Below are 17,905 nucleotides of genomic sequence, written 5' to 3' on the forward strand. Positions count from 1 at the left end.
GCAAACTATAGTAAATTCAAAACATTCTGAGGTCTAGAAATGGGATATCTTTTAATGTAACCTACACTTATGTTATCTATTTTGACAATACCATGATCTATTCCATTGCTATTGATGTTATAATTAAAGCATATCAAAGCGATTTTAAAAATATTATTTAATATAATTCTTCCCAGTAGGTGAATTCAGCTTCAAACCTGGAGAGTTCAAGAATTACTGTGGTTGATGTACTGATGGGTAGACTAATATACTCTCAGTGAATCTAGCATTGTCTAATCTTAATTTTTACAATCTAGTGAATCTCAAAGGGAGCATGCATTCCCTTCCAAGAATAAAATCCACCCAGATTATGTGACTGTTAGTAGACATAAATGCTGGTGGCAATTATATCACATCAGGAATTCTAAATTTACTCTAAAGCAAGACTTTAATTATTGGGAAAGTTGTGCTTGCTTTAGCAGCACATATACTAAAATTGGAACAATACAAAGATTAGCATGGCCCCTGCACATGGATGACACCCAAATTCGTGAAGTGTTCCATATTTTAAAAAATTATTGGGAAAGTTGATACCATGATATGAAATAAATATCATGAAAGAAATAAAATTACTGACCTAAATTATAGTAGGTACCATTTGAGTTAAAACTAGAATAAAGTCAATTACACAAAGTAAATAATCTGATTGTTTCTTTCCTGTAAAAGTTGGAATTATAATATCTAATTTTAAATTAGTTCTGCAGATTATGAAAAATAGAATATGAGACATGAGTATTGTGGTGGTTGGCACATATTAAGACCTTGAAAAATAAATCATCTTACAATAATGTTAGCAATAGTGGTTGATGGTAGCAGTACTATTAATAGTAAGCATTTAAAAATAGATCTTGAAAATAAATATTAGTAACTGGAGAAGTTGGTCCAAGCAGTTTACTTGGAATCATTTTCCAGAACTTCAGTCCTCTTTTTTTAGAGTATCTATAACAGTATCTTGAATCTTACAAACCCCTGATGGCCTAAGAATGGAAATGATCTTTATCATGTTCTCCTACTCTGAGCTGGCCCGATTAGCTATAAAGGTAATCCCTTTGTCGGCTAAACCCAGGATTGGACTGGCTCTGTTGAAAAAGATTATGTTACATATTTACCCTTATTATTGGGTCTTAAATAATTAGTGCCTCCAAACACTTACTGGCCTGTTATTGGCAAACTTTAATACAGAGTCTCCTTTTTATTTGTAGTTTTGTAGTCAGTAGCACTTTTTAAAATTTTTTTAAATTTATTAATTAAAATTAATAAATTTCTCTAATCCTTGGCATTAGAGAGAACACAAGTTTAAGATAACTTTAATGTCTAGTAAAAGAGAAAGAGCTCAGAAAATTAGAAAATTATGAGAAATCTGGATAGAAAACTACATGGTAAAGCACACTGCAGTCATTCAAAACTGCATGTGTTTGCCCTGCACAGGACACTGAACAATAATTAAATTATATCTACTAGTAAACAAGGTGTGCAAAGAGCTTTAATATAATTAGGCAAATCAAAAGAGGGTCATCCTGGTTAATTGTAACATTTTTAAAGGTTAGTTGGTGGTATTCAATTTTGAACTCTGAGCTGAATTACTCAGAATCAGAGCAGAGTTGCATACATTCCACCCAGAGCAAGCAGGCTTCCATTATTATATCGATAGAACATGACCCTCTGTCCCAACAGAGCAAACTCTTTGCTTATAAACCATCTTTTCAAGAATATAAGTGTAAGGAGTGCCAATGTAAGAGTTTGCTTGCCGTACTGATGTTTCAGGGCTGCAGACCTAATTTAGAGTATTCGGTTTCAATTTTTAGGTAATATAAATGTAAAAATGTGTAGTCCTAGTGAAAACCAGATAGAGCAGCATCTGCTTAGTTTTTAACAAAGCCAGCCAGTCCCTCTGTTTTCTTTGCTTTTGCTTACTCCCTGCTCTTAGAACAATATCCAACACCTAAAGGCAATCTTAATATTGAGTGGGTTTTTATGGAGTAGTTAAAACCACATACAACCACCATTTGTCCACCATCCAGAACTGAAAATATCATGGCTGACATGTACACATAACAGTTCGACATTGAAATTGGGACTCAAAAGAACTGTTGGCCCAGAAAGAAACTCACTACAGACTGATTCATTTGACTCTCAGTAAAACCATTATTGCTTATCTAATTTTCAGTTCTTATAAGTATATTTCTAGTATCACGTGATCTCACTCATCTAGGGAAAATAATGAACAACATAAACTGATGAACAAAAACAGACCCGGAGACAGGGAAGCATAGATCAGACTGTCAAACCTCAGAGGTAAGGCAGCAGAGGATGGGGTTAAGGGGGAGATGTCAACCTAAGGACTTGTGTGCATGCATATAAGCTTAACCAGTGGTCATGGACAACAGGGGGGTGGGGCATGTATGAGGAGGGGTTTGGGATGGGAATAGGGAGATGAGGACAAATATGTGATACCTTAATCAATAAATTTTAAAAAAGAAATGGAATTAAGTTAGTGTAGCATTGTGCAAACAAAACCTGGATATTAGTAACTATTAGTGTACAACAATGTGTGTGTGTGTGTGTGTGTATGTGTGTTTTAGAAACACTTTTTGAATCAGTGTATTAATTGTCTAAACTCTTGTCTTCATCTATGTACATACAGAATGCATGTGATAAAATAAAATTATTCTAAAATTTGAAAGAAATAAAATTACTGACATAAATTACAGAAATTAAATATAACATTTCTAAATTAGGATAGTATCTTTAAAATCATTTACCTGAAAACTCTCCCTCCCCATCTCTCATAGACATTCATGTTTTTTCATTTTAAATTCAAATTTTGTATTATTATTATTTTGCTATTAGGCCATGGTCAGAATTACTTTTAAAAATACCTGTGAGTAGATTATGACATTAGAGTTGAGACTGAGAAGGGAGAGATGCTATATTTAAAATTAATATTTACAATTACAAATTTCAGGCTACAGAATAGATCATGAACAGAGAAAGCAGCAACAAAAATGTTTTAATATACCTTCATTTGGCTTAATTTTTAAAAATGTAATTCATGAAATTTTTTCCCAGCTGGCAAATATTGTATGAAGTTGCTGTGGCCAGGTTCCATTTGAGTATTACACCACACACACAAACACACACACACGAGGAATAATCTCAATATTTTGTTGGGTAATGTTAAATAATCAAAACAAGACAAACAGATACAGACAATATAAACAATTTCTATGAATATTTTTAAGTGAGCAAACTTATTTGATAATCTGTTTTCATGGACATATGAGAGCAATAAATCTCTTTTAAATAGTCTAAAAATGATAAAAAATTATAAAGGCAAAATTCAAGATAATAGCTACTTCATATACCTACTTCATAAATCAGGAAAACAGGAGGATAGGACAGGATCAAGAGGAATATTGGAAGAATATTATTTTTTACGTTAGATAAATTATGGTTCAAGATGGTGACATCAGAGGAACCAGAACTCACCTTCTCCCAAGAACACCCAGCATCTTCAGTTTCCTGTAGAACAGCTTCCTGTGCAAAAAGCTACTAATAAAAACTGGCTGAGCAATGCCTACACATCATGAGGAGGAGAGGAGGCCCACATGGAAGCAGGGAGAGGCTGAGACCCATTTTCGCTGTCACGTCCCCCCCACCTTACCCCCAGTGATTCTCCTTGAGGGGAACTCGAAAGCAGAGCTTCTCCTGAAATAGCTAAAGATTTGAATCCCACATCAAGCATCCCCAACTTTATAAACCTGCACTTGAGAAACAAGCTCCCAAAACATCTAGCTTTGGAAAAACCCAGGGCTTGTGGGGAGGAGGCCTACAGAACCATAGTAACATGAGGAGAGGCTCTTAGAGGGATCAGGGCGAGACTCAGGTGTGCCAGGTTTTGTGCGGGAGAGAGTCGGCTGCTCTGAGTGCTGGTCTGATAGCAGGCATCTGATGTGACCCACATTTGGGACACAGGAGATGCCCTCCAGGGCAGAGAGGGGCAGTTGCCACTTTTCCCCTCCTTCCCCCTCTGCGGGCTCCTGAGCACCACTATCTCCCTGAGGGTAGTGTGTAAAGGTGTTTTATGTCTGTCTGCTGCTCTGGTTTTTACAAAGGGCACACTTCTACATCACCTGGAGGTATGGGGAGGTCCTTTGTTACTCTTGTGGTCCCTTATGACTGAATGTATACATTTTTGTATTTTAAAATCTGCTGTCTGAGGGTCTGGCTTCCAATCAGCCTAAATCTGGGGGCTAAATGAGACCTTAGCCTTTTGGAGACAGTTGAGGGTTATGGCACAGCATCACCTATTAGGAGCCATAACAATACAATGGTCTGCTCCAACTATCACCAAGTTTTGAGACACAAGCAAGAGGTATGGCCGGGTTGGATAATAAGAGTCATCTACCTGATGCCACTCCTTCAAGACTAGAAGATAAGGCTGTTTTAACGAATGCACAGAAATGAACACAGGCACGCAGCAAAATGAAGAAATGGAGGAATCTGTATCCAAAGATAAAACATCAGAAAGAATAAAAACAACAACCTTAAAGTTAGACAGTCAACCTTAAAGTTAGACAGTGTCCTCACAAGTGTTTATATTATTATTACACATACCAGTTATGGGTAACTTACTTTGTATATTTAAGATACTTTACATATCGAAGTGACATACAAGGAACTTACCTGATATATGTTAAATATACCACTTTTTATAATTCAGGTATTGTATAATGAATGTAATAGGCATATTTGTAAAATTAACACCTGATTTTAAAAGTATCTATGCACGTTACAACAATTAAAAAGTATGTTCATGATACATACTTGTTAGGGGCAAGTTCCTCAGCCAGGGACTTGGCCCCTCTGGGTGCAGAGAACTGGAAAAACTCACGGGTGATAGATAGCAGGTAGGTGGGACGTGCTTTATTATGAACAAAGCAGCCAAAGTGGCAATTTATGACATGCGCTCAAACAAAAGAAGCTGGTGCCAATTAGTGATTAGGGACTCTGGAACTACATTAGCATAAACAGGTTACATAAGGGTGCGCTTGCGCAGTACCTATATAGCTACTGCTATGTCCTCGGCGTAGTAGGGCAAAGGGGCCTTTCACCTATATCGCTGCTGTGTCCCCGGCTGCACGCATGTGCAGGGCCAGGAGGCCTTGAAGCTCAGGAGTACTCTGGTCGGGGCCCCCACAATACTTTAGCTCAGGGAGTTTCTAATCCTGGGACTCAAATATATAAACCGAATGTAACCTTTTATTTGTCAATATTACCAACATTAATGCCATAAGATAAAAGAGGAGTTTATTCCCTAAATGTAGGAGATTTTTGTTTGTGAAATGGCAAAAGACCATATGGAAAGCACAGTAATGCAACTTATTCTGGAAAACACATATCTCATTTTTACACTTTTCTAACACTGTACTCTCCAAAACAAGTTTTTCCCCCCACATTTTTTCAAAGTGCTAATATATGATTTTATAAATAGTAAATAATGAAAAGAAAAGTAAGCCCTCATTCTGATAATAATTTTACCTCAATTTCTAGGACTTTCACTCCTGGCCTCTGTAAAAGAGATCCTTAGTCTAATAGTGCTCACTTCTCTCTCTCAAGTTTTGTGACCTAAGCTAAAGAGCCCCAAGTGGGATATGAAGTCTCTCACTCCCTCTTTATTCTTATATGGTGCTCTAAAAAACATGTCAAAATTTGGAGTCTTGCTTTCCGGAGTGAACCAAAAGGTATGAAAAGCACATCTGTTACTGTATAGCTTCAGAGAACATAATGTTCGCCAATCACATCTCACACCAATGCAAATGTCTTCCTACATAGGCCAGCTGGAGAAGTGGAAGAGAGTGACTGGCACAAAGGTCAGGCTCACAATTCATGTCTGCCTACTCCTTTCCCCTTGTTAGCCTGGCATTTCAACAGCTTCTCTTATAAGCCTATTAGTTATTCTTGTAAAAAGCTTTGTATTTCACATGTACTTTGCCTTTTGGATCATTTGAGACACCTTTAAGTGAGAGCAATAAATTACTGTAGTAATCTGTAACAATGATACTTTTATAATGTAGAATTGAATGCTAATTTCACTAGGAGGGTGTGTGTGTGTGTGTGTGTGTGTGTGTGTGTGTGTGTGTGCGCGCGCACGCGTGCCTGCGTGTGAAAGAGAGAGAGCTGCAGGGATGCAGGTGGGAAATAGGCCAAGTTGTATTTCATATCATATTATCAATTTATATATCAAAGTAAAGGAAGTGAATGATGAAAAATATAAGGAGCAGTGTCATAAACCACAAAGTGATTAGCTATTCTCTTGTGTTTTCCATAGTTAGGAAACCATCCTTGCTAAGCGCACTCTACTCTGCTTAGCTCTTGCACAGGTGCAATCACAATTCATTTTTACAACTGTAAAACCAAGGGATATTATTACCAGGAAAACTAGATTAGACTTTGCAGTTCAAGGAGATTTCCCAAGGTCACAGATCGTAGAGACAAAGCAGATTACTAAATGCAGGGCTAAGTCAAAAGTACCTGTTTTCCCACAGATTCTGAGAAGAGCCCATAAGTTTATTTTAATTCTTTGAGCAAGATTCTTTTTTATTTGTTTACCTAGTACCTATGTGGCATTTGGATATTTAAAAGTTTAATGTCAATATATAAACAGAATAACTTCCATTTAACTATTTTCTTAAATCATTGAAGTTTAGATCTTTTTTGTCCTAATGCTCATTGGATTGCCTTTTCAGTAAACTGTTATTACTAACCTGAAAAGTTTTGTTAATATTCCTATTTGTGCTGGGAAAATTATTCATGAAAAGAAAACATTGCTGGTATTACCAAAGCTCACCATCACCAGCCTATCAGATAGGAGTGATTTAATCCAGTTTTAATAAATAGAATCACCCTGACACAGATACTGCAGCTAGCAGTGAAACACTGTAATTGTTTCTTATGTAGGTAATCTGTTTCCCTGCTTCCTGCAAAAGACTGTAAGCCCGTTGAGGACAGACACTATGTCCTTTTCTCTTTTTGGACTCCTGCTTGGTGTTTTGCATTACGTGTATGAAATTTCACTTCAGTAACACTTAAACAATTCAACTAATACCACTGAAGATGTTTCTGAGTATTATCTTAACCGAGGGAAAGTGAAACTACTGTATGTAATTAATCATTTTTGGCATTCTGAAGGTCACCAACTTTAAGATTTAATGGTAACATAAAACACTAGGTAATCATTTAATATCTCTGTTTATGTTTTTCTCCCCAATGTTCTCTGTAGCATTTTTCAACTTCCACTTCTCTGCTTTGATGGGCAATTTTGTCAACTTATATTGGTCTTGGTATTCAAGGTATCAATGTTGGGTGAAATACTAGGATTCATGTTGTTGTAAAAGAAAGCCCTCTGCATGGGAGAATGTATTTGCCAATGTTATCACCAATAAGGGTTTAATATCCAACATTTACAGGGAACTCATACAATGTAATCAAATGAAGATAAACAACTCAACCAAAAAATGGGCAATGGACCTAAATAGATACTTTTTGAAAGAGGACATAAGGAAGGCCAAGAGACATATGAAAACATGCTCAAAGTCACTAATCATCTGAGAAATGCAAATCAAAATGAGGAGATATCATCTCACAACTGTCAGAATGACGATCATCAACAAATAAACAAATGACAAGTGCTGGTGAGGATGTAAAGAAAAAGGAACCATTGTGTACTGCTGGTGGGAATGCAGATTGGTACAGCCACTGTGGAGAACAGTATGGAGTTTCCTCAAAAAACAAAAATGAAACTCCCACTTGACTCAGTAATTCCACTCCTAGGAATATATCCCAAGAAAGTAGAAACACCAATCAGAAAGGGCATATGCAGCCCTATGTTCATAGCAGCAAAATTTACCATAGCTTTGATTTGGAAACAGCTAAGTGCCCATCAGCAGATGAGTGGATTAAAAAACGGTGGTATAACTACACAATGGAATACTATACTGCAGTAGAAAGAAGGAACTCTTACTATTTGCAACAGCATGGATGGACCTGGAGAGCATTGTGTTAAGCAAAATAAGCCATTCAGAGAAAGATAAAGATCACATAATCTAACTCACTTGTGGAATATAATGAATAACATAAACTGATGAACAAAAACAGATCCAGAGATAGAGAAGCATCAATCAGACTGTCAAACCTCAGAGGGAAGGTAGGGGAGGGTGGGGGTAAAAGGAAGAGATCAACCAAAGGATGTGTATGCATGCATATTAGCATAACCAATGGACACATACACCAGGGGGTGAGGGCATGAATAGCAGGTGTGGAACAATGGTGAGGGGTGAGGGGGTAAGGACACATTTGCAATACCTTAATTAATAAAGAAAAAAATGAAGTTATTTTTAGATTGACTAATATTTAAATCAGTAGACTTTGAGTAAAATAGGGTCTCATCCAATCAATTAATGACCTTCAGGAGGAAAAAATACATACCTAAAAGTTTTGAGGAATAAGAAATTCTGCCTCTAGACTCCCTTTAGACTCAATTGGCAACATTAACTCTTCTTTGGTTGTCCAGCCTTCCCTGTAGATTTCACACTTACTTTAAGGAATTGGTATAAACCAATATTCGTGCCTGAGTATAAACCAATTCCTTAAAGTATATACCTTCCTCTCATCCTAGATAATAAAAACCTAATATGCTAAGTATCTGGTGGTTCATTCAACCAATCAAAGCATAATATGCTAATGATATGCTAAAGCCTTCACCCTCAGGGAATGTCTGAGAGCCCGTTTTGGCCCAATCCCACAGGCCAGGCAGAGGGTCCCCACTGATGCACAAATTCGTGCTCTGGACCTCTAGTGTACATATAATTTCCTGTGGGTTCTGTTTGTGTTTTTTTTTTTGTTGGAGAATCCTGCTAGAAAGGCAATATTTTATCAGCCTTATGCCCACTTTCTGTTCCCTTCATTTGGGACAGGAACATTAATTCCTTGTAATTCTATTCCATTGTTCTTTCTTATGCCTGGCACCATGAGAAGAAAACTTATGTTATCATCTCAAAGTATAATAGAGGTTGTGGATATAGGTTTTTCTAAAGCAACTCAGGCTTAGAGTTTGAAGATACACTTCATTTCTCACTAGATGCATAGCCCTGAGTAAATGAAGCCAGTTTAGCTGTTTTGGAGACAGTTTGTATAACCATTAAATGTAATGCACTAGAGGTAAGGTCCTTAGCACAAGGTTAAAAAGAAATAATCAATTTTATTATTAGCTACTTCATCCAGTCAGGAAAGTAAAATGTCAGTAGAAGATTTCTGTATATTTAATTGCTACTGTAACTCTTATCCTCCCTAAAATTGATTGCTACTGAGATTGTTGTCATTTTACATTGACATTTTTCAAATGCATTTACTAAAGATAAAATAAGGTCATAACTCAAGTTCATGATTGGTTTCTGGATCACACACTATGATAAAAGAGTAAAAGATCAGAGAAGATTCTAGTGTGGGGGGATAGTTTTTGATCAAACCTATTACACTGACATAGGTAATTAGTTACAAACAATATTATATAGCTGTGGGTATTGACTGAGGATGTTCTGTGCTATGGTAAATTGTTTTAAATATCAATCCTATTTCCTTCTATTTTAGCAGCTACCTCACCAAATCAGCAGTTATTTTCTTTGGTGCAGTCAGAACAGTTTTCAGCTGAATTCCTCTTTCTTGTTCTCCAACATTTATCACCGTGGGCCAGGTGTCCATGGGCTCTTCAGAACACAGTGGCTCTTACAAAGCAAGGTTTCATTCTGCCTTTGACTCATCTGTCTCCACATGCAGTTGTCATCCTTCACCTGCTGTGATCCAAAATCCTGCAGAAAAATGCACTGGTGTGATTCATCTCCTTCATGCGGATCTCTTATCTCCACTGCTGCTACAGTCATCCCTGTCTTATATCATGCCTCAAAGACGATGAAAGGAAGCAGGAGCAAAGACATCTATCACAAATATTAAAGGGTTCCATTTCAGGACTGAATGCTACCATTTATGCTTTAGTCACAATAAGTAAAACCTGTTTCCTGACATCTGAATGATGGTTCTAAACTTCTGATTTTAAGCCTGAGACTTTGTAGGACAAAGTTGCATCTCTCTATCTTGACTGAAGCCATGATCTGTAACCAACTGATGGTTTCCTATGGAAAAGATAATTAGCCAAAACCAGTTTGGCTCAGTAGATAGAGCATCAGCCTGCAGATTGAAGGGTCCTGGGTTCGATTCTGGTCAAGGGCATGTACCTTGGTTGTGGGCACATCCCCAGTAGGGGGTGTGCAAAAGGCAACTGATTGATGTTTCTCTCTCATCGATGTTTCTGACTCTCTATCCCTCTCTCTTATTCTGTAAAAATCAATAAAAATATTTTAAAAAAATAATGAACACCTTCTTTCTTCCTAAATGAATAAAGTTTTTGTTTCGGTTGATAAGGGGTCTTCCCAGGGCATTTACTGATTATTTTCCTGAGCATCTTCTCCAAACTTGGCCCCTAGATCTGTTATTATCTTTCAGGAATAACAGTGCCATGTTGTTTGGGAAGTTTTGTACAGTCTAACAAGCATGAAGCAAAGGACACTCTTTCCCTCAAGCTAGCTTTAAAAGTGATCTTATACATTTAGATTCAGTAGTTATCTTCCTGACACAATATGAAATAAGTGTCCATTGTTTTTCCTCCTCTGAGTGTAGTCATCAATTAGATTTGGCTGACTCTTGTAAAGTGTAGAAATCTTTGCTGAAAAATGAATTATTACTTACCTCTACATCATTTGTCAAGGCCTCTTGGGAATGTCTGAACATATGATCAACGGCTGCATCTATCAAAGCTGTTAGTTCAAGTAACAGAAAACAACTCTGGCCATGATAAGCCAAAATGTATTCAAAGTTTACCAGGTTTCTCTCAGAATTTCTAGGGGAATCTTACACCTAAGGTGGATACACAACTATAAAGTTTCAACTTTTTGGGCTCTTAACAGGTGCCAGACACAACAATTTTGCCTAGATCAACTAATGGATACTTTCAACAGCCCATGTGGTGGATATTGCAATGCCTTCTTAGATATACAAAACACACACACACACACACACACACACACACACAACAAACAAACAAAAAAACAAAAAACACTGAGTAATTTGCCCCAAGACAGGAAAATTTTAATGCCAAAATTAAAGTCTCATGCAATACTATATCGATTTGTTATTGTAGTTCTGAAATTAGGTTGAATGCATTTGCATCTGCTGCTTATGTATGTTGAAGGAGTTACCCTGATAAGAGTACTGAGCACCATTCATAAGAATTGTCAACATCACACTGAGTGCCTGTGCTATCAGCAAATGAGACATTGAAAAGGAAGATATACATTGCAAAGGAAATAAAAGGTGCATTGTACAGGAAAATGCTTTTACTGACAAACCTATTTTTTTTTCTGGTTGATATCACAGTTTAAAAAAAAAACACATGCAGATAAAATCTGGACATCAATTTCAAACAATCATTGCCCATTTCTAAAACTGTGCATGCGTTCGAAAGTGGATGCTTTCAACCACACAGAAGGCTTCAGTTAGACTGCAGAGCTGAGGACTGCCTGATTAAAAGCTGGTTCAGATGTCAGTCATTGCTCATGAATGACAATGTTTCCCAGACAGCATCAATTATTTTTTTGTTATCATTTCTGAGGCAAGTTTAGGGTTTTTTTTTGTTTGGTTTTTTTTTGTAAAGCTGTTTACTTCTTTCCCCTTTTCAATGTAACCAAATATACCAATATTTTTCATCTTCACACATCATATTTTAAAACTTCACACATCATATTTATTTATTTGGGGTTTTTAAGATGCACAATTCTACAACTCATCATATGTACATTGTATTGTATGCTCACCATCACAAGTCAAATCCTGTTCCATCACCATTTATCTCTCCTATATTCTCTCCATCTCTCTCCCTTCCCATTCACCCTAGCAATCACCACACTATTGTCCACGTTCATGAGTTTTTCTTTATTGCTCAGTCCCTTCACCACCACCCACCATTCAGCAACTGTCAGTCTGCTCTCTGTCTAAAATCTGTCACCATTTCACTTGCTACTTCATTTTGTTATTAAATTCTATAAATAAGTGAGATCATGTGATACTTTTCTTTCTCTGGCTGGCTTAATTCACTTAGCGCAATGCCCTGCAGGTCCATCCAGACTGTCAAAAAGGGTAAGATTTTCTTCTTTTTTATGGCCAAGTAGCATTCCATTTTCTAAATGTGTCACAGCATTTTTATTCACTCTCAGGCTGCTTCCAAATCTTTACTATTATAAATAATGCTGCAATGTACATAATCTTTCAAATTAGTGTTTTTGGTTCCTTTGGATAAATTTCCATAAATGGAATTGCTGGGTCATAAGACAGTACCTTTTTTTTAAAACTCCATACTATTTCCCATAGTGACTGCACCAATCTGCATTCCTACCAACAGTGCATGAGGTTCCCTTTTCTTCACATCCTCACCAGCACTTGTTTGTTGAAACATTGATGATAGCCACTCTGACAGGTATGATGTGATATCTCATTGTGATTTTAATTTACATTTCTCTGATGATTGATTATGCTGTGCATGTTTTCATATGCCTATTGGCCATCTGTATGTCCTCTTTGAAAAAGTGTCTAATCAGGCCCTTTGCCCATTTTTAAATTGGATTGTTTGGTGTATGTTTTTGGTGTTAAGTTTTATAAGTTCTTTGCAAGTTTTGGATATTAACTCCTTATAAGATAGATTGGTGAACATGTTCTTCCATTCAGCAGGTTGTCTTTTCATTTTGTGATTGTTTCCTTTGGTGTGGAAAACCTTTTCAGAATGATGTAGTCCCATTTGTTTATTTATTTTTTTAGTTTTGTTTCTCTTGCCTAAGGATATATCAAATAAGAGATGGTCTTTTTAAAGAATTTCATAGCAGGTTTTGTATTTTGTTAACATATTTTAATATTTTAGGTTGATATTTATGAATGTTTTGCTGATATTTCTTTTATATTGTTATTTACAAGTACTTGAGGATTATTCTATCCTTATTTTTTGTTTAGTTTTAATTTTATTTTTTAAATATATTTTTATTGATTTCAGAGAGGAAGGAAGAGGAAGAGAGAGATAGAAACATCAATGATGAGAGAGAATTATTGATTAGCTACCTCCTGCACTGCCCCACTGGGGATCGAGCCTGCAATCCAGGCATGTGCTCTTGGCTGGAGGTTGCACCACTGAAAGTGTGATCAACTTTAGGAGAATTGAAGAGGGAAGAGGCTTGAGCAGACTCTGTTAGCAATCAGGAGTATCATGCTCAGGGCACTGTAGGCTCAAGTTCCAGCATGGGGGTCTGAGTAGGGTTGGAAAGGGCTCCTAGTATACCTCCCCTGCTCTGGGTACCCCTTTCTCAATGGAAAAGAACACTGCAAAGGGAGGGCCAGTAGAGGGCCTCTTGAAATTAGGAATGAGGTCAAGGAACACTCTTTCCTGGATCTAGGGGAAGTTTTACAAGTAGACCTCAAAGTTAAATATATTTCTTATTAATTCTTTGCTGTTTGCTTTTAGATAAATATCATAACCACTCTTATTTCTAGTTTTAGGCAAGAGTAACTAGATTTGAACCCCTTTTCTATCACTTAATTGTTGTGCAAGTTTGGGCAAATCACTTTATCTTTTTTTTACCTAAGATTTTATCTTCAAATGTGAGTAATATGATATCTGCTTATAATTTGTGATACAATTTCAGTTCATATTTATGAAGTGATTAAATAGTACCTATATTATAATAAGCATCATAGTTATTTGTTTTAAAAATTATAACTGAATATATTCTTATATCCATCATAAGAGGGTTGCAAAGATTAAAAAAGATAATACATGACATTCATAGGCAAGTGCTTGAATTGCAATGTGTACTAAATTATGACTAATAATGTAATGTAAAAATAAATAAAATATGTGGCCAAAACATACAATGTACAGTTAAATATCAAAGGTTTTTTTCTTACATTTTTTTTTTTTACTTTGTGTAGCATAGCATGCATTGAGTTTTTATTTTCATAATACAGGATAATGCATATTACCCTGATTTTGCTTATGCATTCAATATATATTTCCCTTATGTTTCATTTCCAACTTTTTCATGCACATTAATATAAGTGAGTGGAAAGTCCATATTATTCTTGTCATTGGGAACCAATCCATTGAATCTGAACATGAGCACTTGCTATATGTCCAAGCTGATACAAAGGCATGAGGGGTGTAAGACAGCATCAGTTGATGTTGATGTTTTTTTCTCTGAAGTAATATTCTACCCAGAGTGACAAATACTTAATGAACTAATCTGACCTTCACATGATAGTTGCAAATCATGTTAAAATTATAAAGTACATGTTCACTGTGTTCTAAAGATACTATGAATTTGAATTTTAGAACTAATAACATTTTTGTCTTTGATATTCATTCCTTAATTTCAAAATGAGAAGAAATGACTCTTAATTTAATACAACAGAAGATGGCAATTTGTCACACTAAAGTTTCAGCACTTCAGTATTCACTTTAAATAAATGTTCACAAGATGATTTATAAAGATGTGTGTAATTTTGAATATGCCATGCACATTGAAAAATCTTAGATTTAAATATAATACATAATTAATGTGATAGAGAAACAGAGATATTATACCCCTATTTACAAGCTATATTTTTGAGAAAAATATAACCATGAAAATAAATGACTGATGTGCAATGGTTGCTGATTATGCTTAAATGATTTAACACTGTAAATTACTACTAAGGTTGTTTTAAATCATTTATTGGACATTCATATAGATATGAACATGCTTTTATAATTAAAATGTTTTGTATATATTCACAATCTAATAGTCTTGCTGCCAACTGCTTTCTTAAGGCCATTACTTCTCTATCTTTAATTTAGAGTATGCATATGAATATTCCAGTAAACTCCAACTTTCTTTAAAGATTATTAGTCAAAGGGCACATGGACAGCACTTTGAAAATAGAAAGCTTTCTAAAGTGGCAAATATATTATAAGTGGGGCCAGACATGTTTCTGACAATTCAGGAATAATTTGAATTTCAACCTAATACTTTATGGAAAGTCCATCTACAGAGTTTCATAAAAATATTTACAAATTATTTTATTTTAAATTTTTAGACAGCTTGACATTTAAAAAGCTGTCCAGATTCAGACTTTCTAAGTTTTCTAAATATAATTAATGTGACATTACAAGAACAAGGAAAAAAGTTAAGTACCACATCTTGTTTGCAAAATTTATGTATAACATCTCAAAAGTTGTAATAATAAAATATAATAGCTTAAAACACCCAAACCTAATATTTTGTCTGAATTTTTTTTAAAATCTCTCTATTCCTTCTGTCCTGTAACCTTCTATTTTAATAGGATCAACTTTTCTTAATGTTTAAATACTTGTTTGTTGTTCTCTCTCTGTGCACTTTTTTACCAAAACATTTTCTTAAATTGTACATAATATATATGATGTGAAAAATATATACTTCATCTATATGCTCTATGTATTTTATATATATGACAGATACATGGTATGGTATGCATGTTCATGCATATATATACAAATACTTTATAATTACATCTATATGTGAAATAGAAGTATTCATCCAAATAAAACCTCATCACTACATACAGTATAACTTAGAACCTATCATAGCCAATGAAGTGTCTGCTTGTTTTTGAGGCAAGGTAGTTGCTTTATCTTCTACTTTAAAGTACTGGTTGTGTATTAGTTAAGATAATGCCTTAAAAACACCCTCCAAATACATATCGCTCAAGTATAACTGATGTATGTTTTTTTGCTCATACAATTAAGAGGCAGTTCTTTAATTAGTTGGTGATTCTCCTACATGTCTGATATCACCACATTAAGTGGTCTATTTTTTTTTTTTGTAGTACAGTAATAATCTGTACTACATAGGTGAATGGGGAAAGTTAATTACAACTTGGGAATTTGGGCTAGCCAGATCTGGAAGGGGACTAATATTTTTTCTCATATTTTATTGGTTAGAAATCAGTCATATGGCCACTCCCAAAGCAGCCTGGGAAATAAAGTGTACTGTGTGCTCAGGAATAAGAAGAAATAGATTGAGTTTCATATGCAGTGAAAGGAAGATATAAGAAATCTTAAGATCTATTTAAAGTAAAAAAACAAAACAAAAAAACCTACTGTTAAATAAAAATACTTCTTTACTTATTATGCTATTTGCATATGACCTATAAGTTTTCCTAGGTTAAAGTGGATACCTTTATAAGAATAAAGAGTGAAAAACAAAATTATGTCAAAAATTTAGCAGCAGCCATTTGAAAACCAATAAAATGTTGATAAGTGGAAAGAGGATAGCATATGAAGATTATTACAGGAAATAGAAAAGGCTAATTAGGATATAATAGTGACAAGGATAAGAATTGGTCTAGGGAAAACTGCCATTTTTAGAAGTGCAAGTAGATAAATGAGTTGATTATACTAAATTTTTATGAAAACAAACTTACGGAAAGTTACATACAGTTTAGTTACAAAAATGAAGCTGAGCTGACCCTTCAGGGTTATCTTGAGTTGGAACAGGGGGCCAGAACATTATATTTCCAGTTCAAATAGACTCTGGAGGCCAGTAAGATAGACATTCTTGGATAAGGACATTTTCTTCAGCTGAGGCAATATTTTAAGTGGACTGAGAGCTAAAATTTGTTCAGCTACATTTTCTGCAGCTGGCACTACAAATTGTGCAGTATACCCCAGTGTCTACCCTTGTATACATTTAGAATAATTAAAATCTACTTTTACAAAGAAGTTCTGGAAAAAGCTCCCTCAATACTCTAGTAGGCCTCTGTTCCTGGGAGTAGCCTAGCAGATCAAGGTCAGAGAAACAAATTGCAGGCCCTGTCACAGTGGCTGATATTGGAGGCTCAAATGATATTCATAATCTCCCTGTACTGAACACTCAGCAATACTAAAACCTCTTGTGGCTTATATGGTAGCAAGCTCCAGAGTAATCCATTAAGAGCCCAAACTCTTTATCATGATAACTTGTTCAAGTCATACTTACTTCTCTTATCATGTACCAGAAACATTGAACAAGGGCATGTCAAAAAGCATCCAAGTGCCAACACACCTTATTCCTAGAGTGTGTATTGTGGCCCTACATCACTGCTGAGAGAATAGCCCCTATTCTTTTCTTTATTATTTATTTATTTTTTTACAGAGAGGAAGAGAGAGGCATAGAGAGCTAGAAACATCTATGAGAGAGAATCATCGAACAGCTGCCTCTTGCACACCCCCCACTGGGGATGTGCCAGCAACCAAGGTACATGCCCTTGACCGGAATTGAACCTGGGACCCTTTAGTCTGCAGGCCAACGCTCTATCCACTGAGCCAAACTGGTTTAGGCTAGCTCCTATGCTTGCCTGCTGGTTCTTTGACACAACATCCTGAAGTGCTAAAGCCAGAGCTGTAGCTGATGGTTCCATAGGTCTCATGTTTTCTCCCTGAAAGACGTACTTCCCTTTTGGGAAACAGGGCCTTGAAACTTACAGAACCCAGAGCTTCAGTAACAGAAAGCACAGATTCCCCAAACAAATCATTGAAGGTTACGTTAAGGAGGGCCACTCATATACTGTATATCTATTGGAGACACAGCACTGCATAAAATTGTCAACTTAAGTTTACAGATAACAAACAACCCTTGCCAAGTTTTGACTTCAAACTGGTGCTTTCAGCTTTGCCTTCAGCAGGCATTTTGATAAAAATTTAAATGTTGGTGGACTCTAG

At 35.8% G+C, this 17,905-nt stretch overlaps 1 non-coding gene across 1 annotated transcript; it reads left to right on the top strand.

The window, feature by feature from the left end:
- The first annotated feature begins 445 nt into the window (after positions 1–445).
- LOC118713885 lies at positions 446–549 on the top strand. Its single transcript, XR_004986431.1, has one exon. It is a non-coding gene; the product is annotated as a U6 spliceosomal RNA (small nuclear RNA).
- Positions 550–17,905: the final 17,356 nt, after the last annotated feature.

This window comes from Pipistrellus kuhlii, unplaced genomic scaffold (assembly GCF_014108245.1).
Source record: "Pipistrellus kuhlii isolate mPipKuh1 unplaced genomic scaffold, mPipKuh1.p scaffold_m20_p_9, whole genome shotgun sequence".
In the NCBI taxonomy this organism is placed as follows: domain Eukaryota; kingdom Metazoa; phylum Chordata; class Mammalia; order Chiroptera; family Vespertilionidae; genus Pipistrellus; species Pipistrellus kuhlii.